Below are 21,214 nucleotides of genomic sequence, written 5' to 3' on the forward strand. Positions count from 1 at the left end.
GCTTGGTGATTATTGAAGCTGGGAGAGTGTTGGAAAGATTTTTAATATACTGTATCTAAGTTTCCATCCAATTGGCGACAGATCTTCATGCAAATATTTTAAAATCTGCAAAAAAACATTATGAACGGCCTCCCGAGTGGCGCAGCGATCTATGGCACTGCATCGCATGACCGGGAGACCCATGAAGCGGCGCACAATTGGCCCAGCTTTGTCCGGGTTAGGGGAGGGTTTGGCCAGCCGGGATTTCCTTGTCTCATGGTGGTCTAGCGACTTCTGGTGGCGGGCCGGGCGCCTGCAAGCTGACTTCGGTCGTCAGTCGGACGGTGTTTCCTCTGACAAATTGGTGCGGCTGGCTTCTGGGTTAAGCAAGTATTGTGTAAAGAAGCAGTGCGGCTTGGCAGGGTCTCTCGAGTCCGTAGGGGATTTGCAGCGATGAGACAAGCCTGTAACTACCAATTGGATACCACAAAATGGGGAGAAAAAGGGGTATATTTAAAAAATAAATATGAACATTTTCCCACCAGAGATGTGTTTCCATCAAATTGACTTGTTGGTGATAAAATGCTGTGTGTGATGAAGTAGTGCATATAAAAATACATTTTTAGGTTAAATTCCCATGTACCGAATAACATTTTTAAGTTAAATGGGCTTCCATCGTATTTTCAACACTACTGATAGTTTTCTCACAAAAAATTGCATTACTGTATGTAGCGAGTGCCCATTTACTTCGATATGATAGTTCATATATCAATATTTGCGGATAAAAGCGTTTCCACCTACATTTATTGCATAATTAAACCTTATCAGGACAGAGAATCCAGACACATACAGTACATGCTCATTGCTTACATTGAGCACTCTAAACAAAATAACAAAACAAAAAAAATGCTTATGAAAAAAAGCAAGTTTTGGTTGTGAACTCTGCAAACAGCATTTCAACTCGGTAAATGACTGTAATTAATGCATGCAGTAACAGAAATGTATGTAACCAAATTATGTGGAGTAATGGTACATTTACTAGGCCTACTGGTGACATATGTAATGGGGAATTGATAAAAAACGAACAATCAAAGGGCAAACAATTCACACAATGAAACAATAAATGCGCATTCTGGAGAGACGTGCACTATCTTCACCACACACCCCTCCCTTCTTCTTGTCTCAACATTTTAAATTATACTCAAGACACATTATCTTCACACATATTTTAGATGCTTTACACTGACAACCTCAACTCAATAATCAGCTAGGCCTATCGCTATTTGCTCTGCTTCCAAATAGGCACAGGCCTACGCACTTGTGATTTGAAACAATCCACAGCAAAAAAAAATGTAATAAGCTAATGATCCTCTGTGGCTAAGTCATGCTCTCTGGTGAAGTACAGTATTTTACATTATTTATTTAGACAGGCAAAAAAATCTATTTACTTTAGGGGAAGCCAGCATCCGAACAGTGCACTGTGCACCTGCCAACTTTCCTTTCCAATTCGCAAGTGGCTGAAACTAGACCTACTGTATGTATATCATGGCGAGATGCTCATGTCTCCGCCTTAACAATGTGAGTCGCTGTCCCAAAAGCGGGAAAGCAGGTGACAGGCTTAGGTCTGTATATTATGCCCATAGAAATGCATTGGGCTTATTCTGGACAGTGAGCTTTCTCACATCGCCGTCTGGCCATAAAGCTGTCTGGCCATAAATGGTATGTCATGCCATACTCTTTTTGTTCAGACAGCATCAGATACATTGTCTACACATATTGAGACAGAGAGGCGCTGTTTCACTCGCTCGGATGCTTTATCTGAGATTGATTTCAATATTTTATTTGGACAGGCAGGGAGGTAAGGTAGGGCGGGCCAGGCCCCCTAAGTCCCGCCCATAACGCCGGCCCTGCACCCCAGTATATTATTGTCAAGAAAGATCATAATTGTAACAAATCATCAGAAATAGGGGTATTGTAAAGCAGTGACTACTGTAAAAACATAGCACAGTGTTGTATGCCATTTCTGCCCCATGCAACAGTGTACAAGATCAACTTTTTTTTATGTGCCTTGTCAAGCCAGTATGAGGGTTTGCGCTCAAGCTAGAATAAAAGGCAGCGTGCGTAGGAGTAAAAATATCTGTAGAGTTCAATAGATACTCGCACTCAGAACCATGAAAAGGACTAACCCAAAGAGACCGAGATGGAAAAATAATATGCTTAATTTAATCCATGCTCAAAAGAATACAAAGGTTGAAAGTGCAAGATGCTAAAACATATTTTTAAAGGAGCATACAGTGGGGAAAAAAAGTATTTAGTCAGCCACCAATTGTGCAAGTTCTCCCACTTAAAAAGATGAGAGAGGCTTGTAATTTTCATCATAGGTACACGTCAAACATGACAGACAAAATGAGAAGAAAAAAAATCCAGAAAATCACATTGTAGGATTTTTAATGAATTTATTTGCAAATTATGGTGGAAAATAAGTATTTGGTCACCTACAAACAAGCAAGATTTCTGGCTCTCACAGACCTGTAACTTCTTCTTTAAGAGGCTCCTCTGTCCACCACTCGTTACCTGTATTAATGGCACCTGTTTGAACTTGTTATCAGTATAAAAGACACCTGTCCACAACCTCAAACAGTCACACTCCAAACTCCACTATGGCCAAGACCAAAGAGCTGTCAAAGGACACCAGAAACAAAATTGTAGACCTGCACCAGGCTGGGAAGACTGAATCTGCAATAGGTAAGCAGCTTGGTTTGAAGAAATCAACTGTGGGAGCAATTATTAGGAAATGGAAGACATACAAGACCACTGATAATCTCCCTCGATCTGGGGCTCCACGCAAGATCTCACCCCGTGGGGTCAAAATGATCACAAGAACGGTGAGCAAAAATCCCAGAACCACACGGGGGGACCTAGTGAATGACCTGCAGAGAGCTGGGACCAAAGTAACAAAGCCTACCATCAGTAACACACTACTCAAATCCTGCAGTGCCAGACGTGTCCCCCTGCTTAAGCCAGTACATGTCCAGGCCCGTCTGAAGTTTGCTAGAGTGCATTTGGATGATCCAGAAGAGGATTGGGAGAATGTCATATGGTCAGATGAAACCAAAATATAACTTTTTGGTAAAAACTCAACTCGTCGTGTTTGGAGGACAAAGAATGCTGAGTTGCATCCAAAGAACACCATACCTACTGTGAAGCATGGGGGTGGAAACATCATGCTTTGGGGCTGTTTTTCTGCAAAGGGACCAGGACGACTGATCCGTGTAAAGGAAAGAATGAATGGGGCCATGTATCGTGAGATTTTGAGTGAAAACCTCCTTCCATCAGCAAGGGCATTGAAGATGAAACGTGGCTGGTTCTTTCAGCATGACAATGATCCCAAACACACCGCCCGGGCAACGAAGGAGTGGCTTCGTAAGAAGCATTTCAAGGTCCTGGAGTGGCCTAGCCAGTCTCCAGATCTCAACCCCATAGAAAATCTTTGGAGGGAGTTGAAAGTCCGTGTTGCCCAGCGACAGCCCCAAAACATCACTGCTCTAGAGGAGATCTGCATGGAGGAATGGGCCAAAATACCAGCAACAGTGTGTGAAAACCTTGTGAAGACTTACAGAAAACGTTTGACCTGTGTCATTGCCAACAAAGGGTATATAACAAAGTATTGAGAAACTTTTGTTATTGACCAAATACTTATTTTCCACCATAATTTGCAAGTAAATTCATTAAAAATCCTACAATGTGATTTTCTGGATTTCTTTTCCTCATTTTGTCTGTCATAGTTGACGTGTACCTATGATGAAAATTACAGGCCTCTCTCATCTTTTTAAGTGGGAGAACTTGCACAATTGGTGGCTGACTAAATACTTTTTTTCCCCACTGTACATTTCGGCCTTATGCCTTCATCGGAGGTGCGTTCAGTTCCCTTGAACGTTTGCTACATTGAGGAACAGTTTGTACTGAACGACACATTTCCCAAAACGTTCTTTTACGTTCTTAAACAAACTTTGAGGTATGTTTGCTCCCATTTGGTGGGTGTGGCGTGGTGTGGCTTGAAGCAATGAGTGACGTATTTAAAGGGCAGTGGCCATGCTGACAGCATTCCACAATCCAACCCCTCCCCGTTTTTCAACTGGTCGTTTAGTACAGCACCGTTTCCATTCAATTGAACGTTCCAGAATGTAAAAACGTACTGAACGCAGCCCAGTGCTGTACAAACAAATTAAGAAGACACGTACTTAAGGAAACACACCTGCTGTGCGTTACAGGCGCAACAGGTGCAAGCAGATAGTTGATTAGATACTGCCGAATATGGAGTCAAAGCATATTAACAAGAAATATGTAGAAGAATATAAAAAATGGACAATTCAAATATCACATATAAGTGGAAAAAGACAACGTCTAGGCTACATAAGTTGTCATCCAGTATTCAGATCTAAGAGCACATTCGGCCCTCCTGTAAATAAGTCAGCTATTCACACGTTTTGCAAGCTTGTGGAGAGAGATGTTGATACATTATTTGTTTCTAATGACAAGAAACAATATTCTTCCAACTGCAGCAAGACACAAAGAGACATGCTTCATTCCATCTCTAAAAATCCCAACCATATCTTCAAGAGCTGTGATAAGGGAGGGGGATTGGCATGTATGAATAGATCTGACTATGATGGAGAAATCCATAGACGATTCTCTGACACTGACTACTCCTACTGCAAACTCAAAGGTGACCCGATCTTCCCTGTGTGTTCAATACTGTAATTGACTAGTTTCTCAGCAGAGCTCATGAGGCAGGCTACCGGATTCGTTCCATCAGTATGCCAATGGCTTAGTTGACTCCATTAACTTCAGTTTGGAATGTGACACTGCCAAGATAGATTTTCTAGACACATACAGTGTATGTAATTTTTGACAAATCATTTTACACTACCCTCTATGTCAAACTGACGAACAAAAATACCCTTCTTCACGCATCAAGCTACTACCCTGACTCTTTGAAGAGGGTCTTGCCATACAGCCAATTATTACGCATCAGACACATCTGCACTCAAAATGAGGACTTCACATTGAATCAAAAACGTTTTACAATAATTTCCTTAACAGAGGTTACTCCACAGGAAGTTTGGACTCTGTTCTTGATCAAGTCCGGCTATGGACAGACGTGACACATTACAAGTTAAAAGTAACAAAAAATGTAATACTTTTATGTGGTGTACTGTACCGCATACACTCCATACAGCTCTGACATTAAAAACATTAGACAACACTGCAATGTATTGCAGACTTTGGCCTCTGATATGTTTCATGATCTTCCCCTGTTCACTCACTCCAGGTCCCGCAGCCTTAGGGACATGCTGGTGCACACAGACATTTATGATGCATCAAAATCTCCTAAGGAACGAAATCTCCATACAGCCCGTGGTTTCTTCCCCTGCCACAACTGTGCGGCTTGTACAGGTATTAAAATGTGCAACACGTTCAGCTCTTTCGTCACAAATAAGGAATACACTATCAACAGATGAATTACCTCAAATCAAATCAAATGTATTTATAAACCCCTTTTTACATCAGCAGAAGTCACAAAGTGCTTATACAGAAACCCAGCCTAAAACCCCAAACAGCAAGCAATGCAGATGTAAAAGGAAGGTGGCTAGTAAAAACTCCCTAGAAAGGCAGGAACCTAGGAAGAAACCTAGAGAGGAACTAGGCTCTGAGTGGTGGCCAGTCCTCTTCTGGCTGTGCCGGATGGAGATTATAAGAGTACATGGCCGTTAAGGCCAGATCGTTCTTCAAGATGTTAAAACGTTCATAGATGAGCAGCAGGGTCAAATAATAATCACAGTGGTTGTTGAGGGTGCAACAGGTCAGCACCTCAGGATTAAATGTCAGTTGGCTTTTCATAGCCAAGGATTCAGAGGTCGAGACAGCAGGTGCAATAGTGAGTGAGTGAGTGAGTGAGTGAGTGAGTGTTATAAAAATTTTGAATTTCCTCACTACACGCAAATAGCAGCGTTTCTGCATCTCACCGGTAGAAACGGGCCAGCTACATTTCCTGGTTGTAAGCAAAGCACAATATCCAGAATTCATAGCTGTTTAAGGACGTGGAGGACTGCCCCGTGGAGGTGTGAGAAATATCAAAATGTCTGTGTTTGTAGCCAGCACCTTCAGACAGAAGATTTCGAAACTGAACTGACGTCTCAACTGATGCGGTTTCCATGTCGTCGAACATTGAAAATGTATGTTATTCTATAGATTTTTTTCCTTTACTTCAAAGAGGGAGCTAAACGATCAGCCAACATCAGCGCAGCAGAAGATATGTCAAGCTGAGGTAACGTAGCTAACGCTACCTAGCTAACTAGCAAACTAAACCAAAATCTACCTACCTAGCTTTCATAATATGCTGGCTAGTCATTCCAAAGCATATCAGTGTAATTACACAGCTGCTATCTGGCGATGTGATTTGTAACTTTGCAAGCTAACATTAACTTTGTTAGGTTACGCTAGCTAACCGTTTGCTAGCTAACTAACTACCGCAGAGGCTAACTTGACTGTGTTCTACTTAGAGTCCGATCCCGTCAACATCTGCAGAGGCATCAACATCAAGCTCAGCATCAGGAACTAGTGTAAGTCACCTTCTAAAATCTTACTAAAATTGACTAAATCTTTCCATGACTCCATGATGAGCAAATAAATATACTGGAGCTAGGCATAAACATGGTCCGTGTCTTGTTGTTATAGTTGGTGTGTTTACAAGTAGGCTACAACTTTTACTGTAGTAGTCTCTGTATTATGGAGGCTTAGTTGATTGTTCATGCAAGGCTTAAAGTCTAAATTGGAGAAAAGGAGGTGTTAGTAAGGAGGGGATGTTGTGGGTGACCTACTGGTGTCTGTTTGGGATGGGTAGTGTGTGTGAAGGTTAGTATGCATTATCTATTGACATGAGGGGGGTGGGTGGATATAGTATGTTGTTTGAGTGTGTATTGATGGGGACAAAGTAGTCAAATGTTGGCTGATCACTGACTACTGTGTGTCCTACAGACTAATCCTGCTGCTGATGACGATGACCTTGACACCAGCTTTAGTAGTACAGAGCCTGTAGACCCATTGGATGAAAGCTTTCAGCCTGAAATAAGCTCAAGCTCAACATCATCTGACTTTGAAACAAGCCAGGACAGCCAAAGGTATTTATAAAAGCACAATACCCTCTTGAGAAAACAAAATCACCAATACACTAAACTGTCTACAAGACAAATGGCATGGGGGAGAGGGGCTGTTAGTGTACGCTTCTAGCCTATTCAATCTATTGTTGGCAGTGCTTGTCTACTCAACAGCACAACTGTAGGTGCTCATGTAGTGAAGTAATATTTTATATGTATGCATATTATAAATATACCTCACATGCGACTCGTAATAAGACTAAGCAATTAGCCTATTCAAATGTTTATCTGACTGCGTAAGATAAAAAGCAATATGTAAGAGACTATGGTTGAGTTAGAGTGATAGGCAATCAATAAATTTGTATTTAATTACGTAATAAAATGAATGAATCCACATACAAGGCATAAGTTACAAGGCAATACTGACATTAACAAAGCATTATTCTAGGCATATAGATCTTAAGGTTAACTTACAGGAAAAAGCATAAAAAAAGAGATGCCTACTAGGCCAGAGGCCTAGATGACTAAGAAATGAGAATTGATCATACAACCTTCCTCCATGGACTGGATACAGGATAAGAGAGAGAACAAAGGCATTTAATTCCATTTATAACATCTGAAGGTTTAACTCTTTCAACCCAAAACCAACCACCATTGACCAATCAAACGATACCAAGTTTACAGTAACCTGACCACCAGGCCTATTCTCCGCAGAGTGTCACAGCATCTAAAGGCTTGTTGTGTGGGGGATGAGACCAATGTAAATATGACATAATTCCTGAGGACCATAAAAACCCATTTGCATAGAGTAATTTAGAGTTCACCCTGTACAGATGTACAAGTTACCACAGAGATCATTCATAAATATAGATAACATCAGATTTATCCTCAGTGAACAAGTTTCAGATAGATACCAGACATGGATACTATAGTATTATTCTATCACACAGTCAATAGTCAGTCCTCTGAATACTGTAACAGAGAGATACAGTTTGGCACCTCAGAGGGGGAAGGGCTGACTAGTCCTTGGGCATTCTCCTTTGTGCTTTCCTTGTGTTCCTGGGCCTTTTGCCATACAGCTCCAGGTGACATAGAGCACATAAATTAGGGCCGAGCGTACACTTATACACAACAATACACGACTAGACTGTCTACAAGTCAAGCCCCCCTCAAACTTTTCACATCTTTGCTAACAGCCCAGATCAATGCCCCATTATTGACTCTAAGTGTAACAAAACACATACCAGTCTATTGTACCCTTTTTTGTTTATAGATTAACATGGTTGAATGTATGGTTACACATTGTCAAGATAATTTTTCATGTTTTACACATCCTCATGATCAGTCTTCATGTCTTTCCAGGAGACCTGCAGTACAAACAAATCCTCTGTAAGAGGTCAAAGCAGTGGGTAGTGAAGAAAGTGTATGAGAGGCTTGTCCACCTGGCTGTGGAGTGCAGAAAGGACCAGACGGTTGTCAACAAGGAGTCAGAGTCACAGCCCCCCAAACCAACATCCCTGCCAACATCGCCACAGCTCCAAAGCTTGCTAAACCAGCTGCCATTACCCAACACAAGAAGAGGTTAATCAGCTGAAAAAGATTCTGGAACCTGCCTGGAACATTCAACCAACACAACATCAATATTCAGTTTGACTGATGTTGTAGGATAATATAGAACGCCTAGTATACTCACAACTGCATTGTGGTATAGATATTGCTAGCTGTTGTACATACAGTATGTATATAATGGTGTTATACTGTATATATCATCTTGTACTGACAAGTGACTAAATGATTCCAGCTGCATCAGAATGCCAAAATAAAGTGTTGACTTCAACTTCTTGATCAATTAATTGTGATATTCATTAATTGTATTTTGATAAACTAGCTTCAGTCTTACTGCTAAAACAAATGATGCAGGAAGTTGGTGTATCATTTAAACTAATTTGTTGGAAAGTAAACATGTTAAAATAAAACAGTAGATTAGTCAATATAGCAAATAAGTAGACATGGCTTGTGTTCAAGACAAAGTTTACTTTCTCTGGAGACCAAGGTGAGTTTACACCGCAGTATGCAGGAACTGTTATGGCAATGTATGACATATAATGTATATACAGTAGAAGAAAAGTATACTACTAATGCTTAAAATAAATATTACAGTTCTACAAAGGAAATACTTGCGGTGTGTTTGGGTGGTGCAGTGAGGTGTTCAAAGTCACTTTGATGCAAGGGGAGTTTGGTGTTATGGGACCTTTCACATCTCCTCTTGAGAGTCATCAACTTCTTTGTATCCAAGCTGTATTGTCTGAGAGAAAGATGAAAACGCTATTACACATTCATGGGCAATCGTTGTGTACTTTCTGTATTCCTACTATAGCAGCATGGTGTAGAATATGAGATCTCACAGACACATGTTAGCTAGCTAGCTACAACACACAGGTACAGTTACTCAAAGACTAATATGAGTAATCAAGCCAAAATCATTCCTTCACTCTCCGCCATCATCATCAAAACATTTCTCCAGTTTTGCTCATAATGAGAGGCACTGAGGCTAGCTAGGCTAGTTAGCTATAACGTTAGACTACAGTACATTTTAGGTATAGCAAACAACACAGCTTGGCTTGTAGTGGTTCTAGCAAGCCCGTTATGGCCGAATCGATCACCAAATTGTACTATACTGAACAACACTGCCTCGGTTAAAAGAGAGCTTATATTTCTAGCTAGCTACCATTTTAGTAATTTAGCAGACGCTCTTATCCAGAGCGACTTACAGTTAGTTCGTTTTTTTTTCATGCTGGCCCCCCGTGGGAATCGAACCCACAACCCTGCCGTTGCAAGCGCCATGCTCTACCAACTGAGCTACACGGGGCTACCGACAGCAAAACAACGTACTCATTTGTCATTTACCCTCCTGAGTCCTGGTACAGCTGGTCTAGGCTGCTGCCACTGCTTGCTGGTCTCTCAATTCTTTTTCTCACCATCTCAACTCCTCTTCAAGTGTATTCCACCTCAAACAAATAGGGCTGTATGTTCCTATGTAAAAGAACATCAACACATTTTCTTGGAAAGAGTAATCATCGGTTAAACACAAAGGCCACAACAATTGCTACAAATCATGACTCCATTCATTTTTAAATCAGACAGCAAATCAACCAATGACGTCATTGGTTGAACTCTCCCGGCGCGAAAATAAAAAAATACAGCTATAGTGCATAATTATGTCTGAAACACCCTCTCATCACTCATAATTATGTAGGGAGAGTGGAAAAACACCCCAAATAGTGTCTAGCAGTGAAGTTTCCCTTTAATGTGGAATTGGACCTTGCATGTTTTTTCTAATGTTGTGTCTACACGCACCAGCAGTCCCCCCGCCCCGCCCTCTTTTAGCTTTTTAGCCTACGTGAGTATTGCATTCATATCTATTGCTTCTGATATTGTTATGAAACCTAGACATTGTATTTTTTCACTTATATGTGACATTTGAAGTGTACATTTTTTAAATTCTTCGACATAATCCTTGTTAATATGCATTGACTCCCTATTTGCCAGTATCTAATCAACTATCTGCTTGTACCTGTTGCGCCTGTTACGCACAGCAGGTGTGTCTCCTTAAATACGTGTTCTTAATTTGTTTGTACAGCCTTTATGAAGGCATAAGGTCGAAAAGTATTCTCCTTTTTTTTTTCTCTTCTCTTTTGTTTCATTTTTTTTGAACATTGCATTTTCACCCTTTGTATTCTTTTGAGCATGGATTAAATTAAGTATATTCTTTTTGCATCTAGGCTTCCTTGGGTTATTCCTTTTCATTGTTTTGAGTGTGAGTACCTTTTGAACTCTACCTTAATTAATCATGCAATATTTGGGCATTACAATAAAAGTAAACTTTTGAAAGTATCCAAAACAACCCAAAACTCAAATTCCACAAACAAATGTGTCACGAATTCTGCCGAGACTACTCCTCCTCCTTGCTCGGGCAGGCTTCGGCGTTCGTCGTCCCCGGAGTACTAGCTGCCACCGTTGAATGTTTCGATGTGCGTTTGGTTTGGTCTGTCTGTTACACCTGTGTCCGTTTGAGTCTGATTATGTGCCCTATAAGTTTCCTGTGTTGTTTTCGTTAGTTAGTGTGTTATTGTCCGCCTGTCCGTTGGTGTAACCTGTGCAGTACTCTGGACTTTGTTTATTGTTACGCACTGTGTTGCGTTGTCGCTCGCCTCCTTTGTTGAGGCCCTTTTATTTTGGTACTGTTTTACAGTTAGTAAAGTCTTGTTTGACTCAGCCTATGCGTCCTGCGTCTGACTCCTCAACCGCATCCACATCAACACTGACAGAATAACACACCACCATGGAGTCAGCAGGAGCAGCGGCGGCACCCAAGTCGCTGGAGGAACGGATCAGCGATCAAGACACCATGATCCGGCAACTTGGGGCCGCCATGAACGAGGTGTCCAACACTCTACGCCGTTTGGTCACCGGTGAGGTGCCCACACCTTTGCACACCTTACCATCACCATCGGCCAGTCCTCCTCTCCCAGCACCGGAACCCAGTGGCATTCGGCTCTCGCTCCCGAGGGCATATGATGGTACCGCAGCCGGGTGTCAGGGGTTCCTCCTGCAGGTGGAACTATACCTGGCCACCATCCACCCAGCGCCCTCGGGATACGAGAGCGTCTCCGCCCTCATCTCCTGTCTCTCCGGCAAGGCGTTGGAGTGGGCCAACGCCGAATGGAGGGGAATAGACGCCGCCACCATCACCTACGCGGAGTTCTCCCGCCGCTTCAGGGCAGTGTTCGATCATCCACCTGAGGGGAAGGCGGCGGGGGAGCGTCTGTTCCACCTCCGACAGGGGAAGAGGAGTGCACAGGAGTTCGCCCTGGAGTTCCGGACTCTAGCGGCGGATGCGGGGTGGAATGAGAGGGCCCTCATCGACCACTATCGATGCAGCCTACGAGAGGACGTTCGTCGTGAGCTGGCCTGCAGGGACACCAACCTATCCTTCGACCAGTTGGTGGACATTTCCATCCGTCTCGACACCCTGCTGGCTACCCGCGGACGTCCCGAATGGGGGTCATCCGTTCCATCCTCCAGCACCTCCGAGCCGATTCCCATGGAGCTCGGGGGTGCTGGCGCTAGGGAGAGGAGGAGAGAGAGCCCGAGGGGGGCCGTCCCCAGCACCAACGGTGGCCGTGGAGGGCACACTGCGGCTAGGTACTGGGGAGGGTCTCCTGGGAGAGGGGACAACAGGTCACGCACTGGGGAGTCATTTCAGGTGAGTAGGCGCCCCACTTACCCAGAGTTCTCTGTTGGTCACCTGTGTATACCTGTGAGATTTCCACAGGTGGCACCTCATTCCCAGCATAAGGCGCTAGTAGATTCAGGCGCAGCTGGGAATTTTGTTGATCGTGAATTTTGTTCTAGGTTAGGAATTCCCCTTCGGCCGGTGGAAGCCCCCTTCCCTGTTCATGCCGTAGACAGCCGGCCGCTGGGGTCGGGGTTGATTAGAGAAGTCACAGCACCACTTAAGATGACTACGCAGGGGGGTCATGAGGAGATCATTCAGTTTTATCTGATCGACTCTCCTACGTATCCTGTGGTGCTGGGGCTTCCCTGGTTAAGCGCCCATGATCCTACCATTGCGTGGCAACAGAGGGCTCTTATGGAGTGGTCTGCCCAGTGTGTAGGGAGATGTCTAGGTGTTTCCGTAGGGGCGACCTCGGTGGAGAGTCCGAACCAAGTGCCCGCAATGCGCATTCCCCCTGAATATGAGGATTTAGCACTTGTGTTCAGCAAGACTAGGGCAACACGGTTGCCACCTCATAGACAGGGGGATTGTGCGATAGATCTCCAAACAGGAGCGGCACTTCCGCGGAGCCGTGTGTATCCCCTGTCTCAAGAGGAGACAGCGGCTATGGAGACTTACATAGCCGAGTCCTTGGAACAGGGATACATAGGGTCCTCCACTTCCCCTGTTTCCTCGAGTTTCTTCTTTGTGAAGAAGAAGGACGGGGGTTTGCGCCCGTGTATTGATTACCGAAGTCTCAATCAGATCACGGTTAAGTACAGTTATCCTCTTCCTCTGATTGCGACTATGACTGAATCATTACGCGGAGCGCGGTTCTTCACAAAGTTGGATCTCAGGAGCGCGTACAATCTGGTGCGCATTAGGGAGGGAGATGAATGGAAAACAGCATTTAGCACCACCTCGGGTCATTACGAGTATCTCGTCATGCCATACGGGTTAATGAATGCTCCTTCAGTCTTCCAATCCTTTGTGGACGAGATTTTCCGGGACATGCGTGGGCAGGGTGTGGTAGTGTACATCGACGACATCCTAGTGTACTCTTCTACACGAGCCGAGCATGTAGCCCTGGTGCGCCGAGTGTTGAGGAGGCTGTTGGAGCATGACTTGTATGTCAAGGCAGAGAAATGCTTGTTTTTCCAGGAGTCCATCTCCTTTTTGGGTTATCGATTGTCCGCGTCTGGTGTGAAGATAAAGGTTGACCGTGTGTCTGCCGTGCGTAATTGGCAAACTCCAACCACTGTAAAAGAGGTGCAGCAGTTCTTGGGTTTTGCTAATTACTACCGGAGGTTTATCCGGGGCTTTGGACAGGTGGCAGCTCCCATTACGTCCCTACTGAAGGGGGGGCCAGTGCGTTTGCAGTGGTCATCTGAAGTGGACAGGGCATTTGTTAAACTGAAGAACCTGTTCACTTCGGCTCCGGTGCTGGCGCATCCGGACCCCGCTTTACCATTCCAAGTTGAGGTGGACGCGTCAGAGGCCGGTATTGGGGCAGTTCTGTCGCAGCGGTCCGGCACGCCACCTAAACTCCGCCCCTGTGCGTTCTACTCTAAGAAGCTCAGCCCGGCGGAGCGTAATTATGACGTAGGGGACAGGGAGCTGTTAGCCGTGGTTCAGGCCCTAAAGGTGTGGAGGCATTGGCTTGAGGGGGCTCAACACCCTTTCCTCATTCTGACTGACCACCGTAACCTGGAGTACATCCGGGCAGCTAGGAGATTAAACCCTCGTCAGGCTAGGTGTAACATGTTCCTGACCCGGTTTGTTTTTAAGATCACGTACATCCCAGGGTCCCAGAACGGTAAGGCAGACGCCCTGTCCCGGCGGTATGACACAGAGGAGAGGTCCATTGAGCCTACTCCCATACTGCCCGAGTCTTGTCTGGTGGCTCCGGTGGTGTGGGAGGTCGATGCGGAGATCGAGCGGGCGTTACGTACCGACCCTACTCCCCCCGAGTGTCCAGTGGGGCGGACGTACGTTCCGCTCGAGGTTCGTGATCGCCTTATTTTTTGGGCTCATACTTCACCCTCCTCTGGACATCCAGGTATTGGCCGGACAGTGCACTGCCTTAGCGTGAAATACTGGTGGCCAACGTTAGCTAGGGAAGTGAGGGTTTACGTCTCCTCCTGCTCGGTGTGCGCCCAGTGTAAGGCGCCTAGACACCTGCCGAGGGGGAAGTTACATCCCCTGCCCGTTCCACAACGACCATGGTCCCATCTCTCGGTGGATTTTGTTACCGACCTTCCCCCCTCCCAGGGGAATACCACCATTTTGGTCGTTGTGGATCGGTTTTCCAAGGCCTGTCGTCTCCTCCCAATGCCGGGTCACCCTACTGCCCTACAGACCGCTGAGGCCCTATTTACCCACGTCTTCCGGCACTATGGGGTTCCCGAGGATATAGTGTCTGACCGAGGTCCCCAGTTCACCTCTAGAGTCTGGGGGGCGTTCATGGAACGCTTGGGGGTCTCGGTGAGCCTTACCTCGGGTTACCACCCAGAGAGCAATGGGCAGGTAGAACGAGTCAACCAGGATGTGGGTAGGTTTCTGAGGTCCTATTGCCAGGGCCGGCCGGAGGAGTGGTCAAGGTATATCCTCTGGGCAGAGATGACACAGAACTCTCTCCGCCACTCTTCCACCAAACTAACCCCTTTCCAGTGTGTGTTAGGGTATCAGCCGGTTCTGGCACCATGGCACCAGAGCCAGATCGAGGCTCCTGCGGTGGATGAGTGGATTCGGCGCTCGGAGGAGACGTGGAACGCTGCACATGTCCATCTGCAGCGGGCCATCCGTTGACAGAAGGCGAGCGCCGATCGCCACCACAGTGAGGGACCGGTGTACGCACCGGGAGATCGAGTCTGGCTCTCGACTCGAAACCTGCCCCTACGCCTGCCCTGCCGGAAGCTGGGTTGGCGGTTTGTGGGGCCTTTTAAAGTCCTGAGGAGATTGAACGAGGTGTGTTACAGGTTACAACTGCCTATTGATTATAAGAATATTAACCCCTCGTTCCATGTGTCTCTTCTCAGGCCGGTGGTAGCTTGTCCACTCCAGGAAGGTGAGATAGGGGAGACCCCTCCGCCCCCACTGGACATCGAGGGAGCTCCGGCGTACACGGTCAGGACCATCTTGGACTCGAGACGCCGGATGGGGGGTCTCCAGTATCTCGTGGAGTGGGAGGGGTACGGCCCGGAGGAACGGTGCTGGGTGCCTAGGAGGGATATCCTAGATCCATCCCTCCTGACTGAGTTCCACCGTGGTCATCCCACGCGCCCGGCTCCGCGTCCTCCTGGTCGTCCCCGAGGCCGGGGTCGGCGCACGGCTGGAGCCGCGCGTCAAGGGGGGGGTACTGTCACGAATTCTGCCGAGACTGCTCCTCCTCCTTGCTCGGGCAGGCTTCGGCGTTCGTCGTCCCCGGAGTACTAGCTGCCACCGTTGAATGTTTCGATGTGCGTTTGGTTTGGTCTGTCTGTTACACCTGTGTCCGTTTGAGACTGATTATGTGCCCTATAAGTTTCCTGTGTTGTTTTCGTTAGTTTGTGTGTTATTGTCCGCCTGTCCGTTGGTGTAACCTGTGCAGTACTCTGGACTTTGTTTATTGTTACGCACTGTGTTGCATTGTCGCTCGCCTCCTTTGTTGAGGCCCTTTTATTTTGGTACTGTTTTACAGTTAGTAAAGTCTTGTTTGACTCAGCCTATGCGTCCTGCGTCTGACTCCTCAACCGCATCCACATCAACACTGACAAAATGTTCATTGCATTGGCTTTTTCCCTATAAGGCTCTGTCCAAGCTCAAGGCTATCTTGGACACCCAAGCACCTCAGTAATTTAGCCAACTATTTTCTTTCTTGAGGTTACTGAATTAATACAGACGCTTTATCCCGAGCTTAGCAACGAAGCTGAAGCAACTGCATCAGGATTTGTCAGGACAAAACACGGAAATTGGACAAAACAATGCGAGGAAGCATTCGTGAAAACCAAGGAAACACTCCTGAAGTCTAAGGCTCTAATACGCTTCAACCCGTCATTGCCCATCTGACTAGCTTGTGATACTAGTCCCTATGGTGTGGAAGCAGTTGTGTACAATATCATACCGTGTAAAGAGAAGTCGATTGTTTTCCCATCAAGGACATTGAACAAAGCAGAAAGTAACTACGCACAGACAGAACAAGAAGCTCTAGACATAATTTTTAGACTGCGTAAGTTTCAACAGTATCTGTTCAGCAGGAAGTTCACCCTTCTTACAGATCATCATCCGCTGACGAGCATCTTTGGACCGCATACTGGCATTCTGTCACTTTTTGCAAGCAGAATGCAAAGGTGGGTTTTGTTGTTGTCAGCACACACCTACGACATCAAGTACCGCAAGTCAGAACTGCACTGCAATGCAGATAGACTTTCCAGGTTAACACTACCTGTGGTCAACCCAGAGTCACGCCAAATGCACATCTTCTACTTCAGACAAGTGGAAAATGCACCAGTCACTTCAACACAAGTGAAGAGAAACACAAGAAACGACCCGGTGTTATCGGAAGTGATGGACATCATCAGCAAAGGTACAGCCACAGGAGATGCTTCGGAACTGAAACCTTACCTTTCCATGAGAACTGAGCTGTCAGTATAGTACGGTTGTCTGCTGTGAGGGAGGAGAGTTATCATTCCGCCTTCGCTGAGGAAACCAGTGTTGCAACAGCTACTCAGGTCATTGTGGAATGGTTCACAAGAAGGAAATTGCACAAAGCTACTTCTGGTGGCTTGGATTGAATGGAACTATTGAGGAGAAAGCAAAAACGTGTTCCTCATGTCAGAAGGTTTGCAATGTACCTCAAGGAGGCGTGGCTATGCATACATGTTGACTTCGCAGGTCCATTCGAAGACCAAATGTTTCTTGTGGTGGTGGATACTCATAACAAGTGGCCAGATGTTGCCATCATGATGTCTACTACTGCAGAGAATGCCATTGAGAAGCTTGTAGAAGTGTTAAGTCGGTTTGGATCACCACTCCCAACTCATTAGTGACAACGGACGGCAACTAGTGTCCTACAGGTAAATGGCGTATAACGCATCAGGTCAACACTGTATCTTCCATCTTCCAATGGGCTGGCAGAGAAGTTTGAACAGACCATGAAACATGCTTTAAAAATGTCTCAGGGTCAAGGGACACTGCACCAACGCTTGAACAGCTTCCAGCTATCCTACAGGAACATGTCTCACGCAACCACCAAGGCTTCGCCTGCATCTCTACTCATAAAGAGAGAGCTATGCACAAGCTTCGACCTACTCAAACCTCAACGCAAAGATGATAGGAGAGTCAAGTCAAATGTTGTGAACTGAGAGCAAAGGAAAGAGCTTTCAATCCTGGAGAAAATGTCTTAGCTAGGAACAAACTCAACAGACCAAAGTGGGTTCCTGCAACAGTCATTGCTCAGACTGGTCCTGTGCCCTACACTGTTCAGACTGCAGAGGACGTCATCTGGAAAAGGCACACAGATCAGTTATTGTTGAGTAAAGCAACATTGACAAAACCACCAGTCATGAGTGGTCCAGAACTGTTACTGGGTGACACCCTGGCCCACTAGTCGTCACCTAGGGGCTCACAGTCACCTTCTCAGGACTATTGTTCATAATGGGGAAATGTAAGTAGTTGGGGAGGAGATGTGGTGTATTAGGGTTGTGCCGCAGAGCATCATGGGAGTTGTATGTGTTGAGATGAGCACGTTCATATAAATGGTTGAACTGAATTCCTGTCTCCTGTCTCATCATTATTGAATTGTTATAAAGACATGATTATGAAACCTATGACACATAACAGTGGTCATCGTTGAGTTACGGCCCCAAAGTTGGCTCTGTCTGTCTCCCTGTCTATCTCCCTCTCTCTCCCCCTTTCTTTGTCTCTTCCTGTTTAGTTTTGTTCTCTTCTTATCTATTTTATGTTTTATGTATTGCTGTTTTATAGCCCTGTTTAACTGCATTGCCTGTAGGGCTCTCTTGGTATGGGATGTATCATCTGAACCACCTCATATAAACAAAGTGTATCCCATTAATGTAGCCATTTCATTATTCTAAGCTTGACAAACTGCATTAGTTTTTACTCGGGATAACAGTGTTCGATGCTGTAGGCTATCTTAAAAAATCGAATTTCTTTGTACACAGATTAGCAGATGTTAAAGCAGGTGCAGTGAAATGCTTGTGTTTCTAGCTCCAGCAGTTCAGTAAATGTCCAACAGTACAATAATATTACACAAATCATCCCAAGAGAAAAAAAAGTCAAAAAGAAGAAACTAGAGATTAAGAAATATTAGAACGAGCAATATCAGAACGAGCAATGTCCGAGTCCGGAATATAATTACAGTGAGGGGAAAAAAGTATTTGATCCCCTGCTGATTTTGTACGTTTGCTCACTGACAAAGAAATGATCAGTCTATCATTTTAATGGTAGGTTTACTTGAACAGTGAGAGACAGAATAACAACAAAAAAATCCAGAAAAACGCATGTCAAAAATGTTATAAAATTATTTGCTTTTTAATGAGAGAAATAAGTATTTGACCCCTCTGCAAAACATGACTTAGTACTTGGTGGCAAAACCCTTGTTGGCAATCACAGAGGTCAGACGTTTCTTGTAGTTGGCCACCAGGTTTGCACACATCTCAGGAGGGATTTTGTCCCACTCCTCTTTGCAGATCTTCTCCAAGTCATTAAGGTTTCGAGCCTGACGTTTGGCAACTCAAACCTTCAGCTCCCTCCACAGATTTTCTATGGGATTAAGGTCTGGAGACTGGCTAGGCCACTCCAGGACCTTAATGTGCTTCTTCTTGAGCCACTCTTTTGTTGCCTTGGCCGTGTGTTTTGGGTCATTGTCATGCTGGAATACCCATCCACGACCCATTTTCAATGCCCTGGCTGAGGGAAGGAGGTTCTCACCCAAGATTTGACGGTACATGGCCCCGTCCATCGTCCCTTTAATGCCGTGAAGTTGTCCTGTCCCCTTAGCAGAAAAACACCCCCAAAGCATAATGTTTCCACCTCCATGTTTGACGGTGGGGATGGTGATCTTGGGGTCATAGGCAGCATTCCTCCTCCTCCAAACACGGCGAGTTGAGTTGATGCCAAAGAGCTCCATTTTGGTCTCATCTGACCACAACACTTTCACCCAGTTCTCCTCTGAATCCTTCAGATGTTCATTGGCAAACTTCAGACGGGCATGTATATGTGCTTTCTTGAGCAGAGGGACCTTGCAGGCGCGGCAGGATTTCAGTCATTCATGGCGTAGTGTGTTACCAATTGTTTTCTTGGTGACTATGGTCCCAGCTGCCTTGGGATCATTGACAAGATCCTCCCGTGTAGTTCTGGGCTGATTCCTCACCGTTCTCATGATCATTGCAGCTCCACGAGTTGAGATCTTGCATGGAGCCCCAGGCTGAGGGAGATTGACAGTTATTTTGTGTTTCTTCCATTTGCGAATAATCACACCAACTGCTGTCACCTTCTCACCAAGCTGCTTGGCGATGGTCTTGTAGCCCATTCCAGCCTTGTGTAGGTCTACAATCTTGGCCCTGACATCCTTGGAGAACTCTTTGGTCTTGGCCATGGTGGAGAGTTTGGAATCTGATTGATTGATTGCTTCTGTGGACAGATGTCTTTTATACAGGAAACAAACTGAGATTAGGAGCACTCCCTTTAAGAGTGTGCTCCTAATCTCAGCTCGTTACCTGTATAAAAGACACCTGGGAGCCAGAAATCTTTCTGATTGAGAGGGGGTCAAATACTTATTTCCCTCATTAAAATGCAAATCAATTTATAACATTTTTGACTTGCGTTTTTCTGGATTGTTTTGTTGTTATTCTGTCTCTCACTGTTCAAATAAACCTACCATTAAAATGATAGACTGATCATTTCTTTGTCAGTGGGCAAACGTACAAAATCAGCAGGGGATCAAATACTTTTTTCCCTCACTAAATATATACTGAGATCATGTGACAGATCATGTGACACTTAGATTGCACACAGGTGGACTTTTTTAAAAACTAATTATGTGACTTCTGAAGGTAGTAATTGGTCGCACCAGAGCTTATTTAGGGGCTTCATAGCAAATGGGGTGAATACGCACCACTTTTCCGTTATTCTTTTAAAAATATAGTTTTTAAATATGGTATTTTTTAAATTTCACTTCACCAATTTGGACTATTTTGTGTATGTCCATTACATGAAATCCAAATAAAAATCCATTTAAATTACAGGTTGTAATGCAGCAAAATAGGAAAAACGCCAAGGGGGATGAATACTTTTGCAAGGCACTGTACACATAGTTCTGTGCACACACTCATGTACACACAGTGAGAGATTGAAATAGAGAGAGTAAAAGTCAATGTTTTTGTATTCCCTTTCTCTAGAGCTTCTAAACATAGAAAAATTGGATCTTCTACTCTAAAGGGGAAAGTTACCAAAAACATGAAACAATGGGCAACACTGACCAGCTCAGCTTGTCCTTCACATGGGACTTCTGAAGAAGAGCTTATCCTGGGATGTTCTCCTTCTCCACTGTATAAGAGGAAACACAACCACCAAACACAACTCTTCCTTTACTTTCAAGTGGACCTAAACCTGGAGCCTTGACTATCCATTTTGTGAACATAACTAAACAGTAACTAGATCCCACTCTAACACTATTTTCACCCGGAACCCGGACTAAACCAACCCCAAGTCTCTAGACTTTCTAAGTGGACCTAAACTTGGACTACCCATTACAAGACAACACATTTTTACCCCCAACCAAATCAATCCCAAGTCTGCT

The sequence above is a fragment of the Coregonus lavaretus genome (assembly GCF_964263955.1).
Source record: "Coregonus lavaretus genome assembly, chromosome: 7".
Taxonomy (NCBI): Eukaryota; Metazoa; Chordata; class Actinopteri; order Salmoniformes; family Salmonidae; genus Coregonus; species Coregonus lavaretus.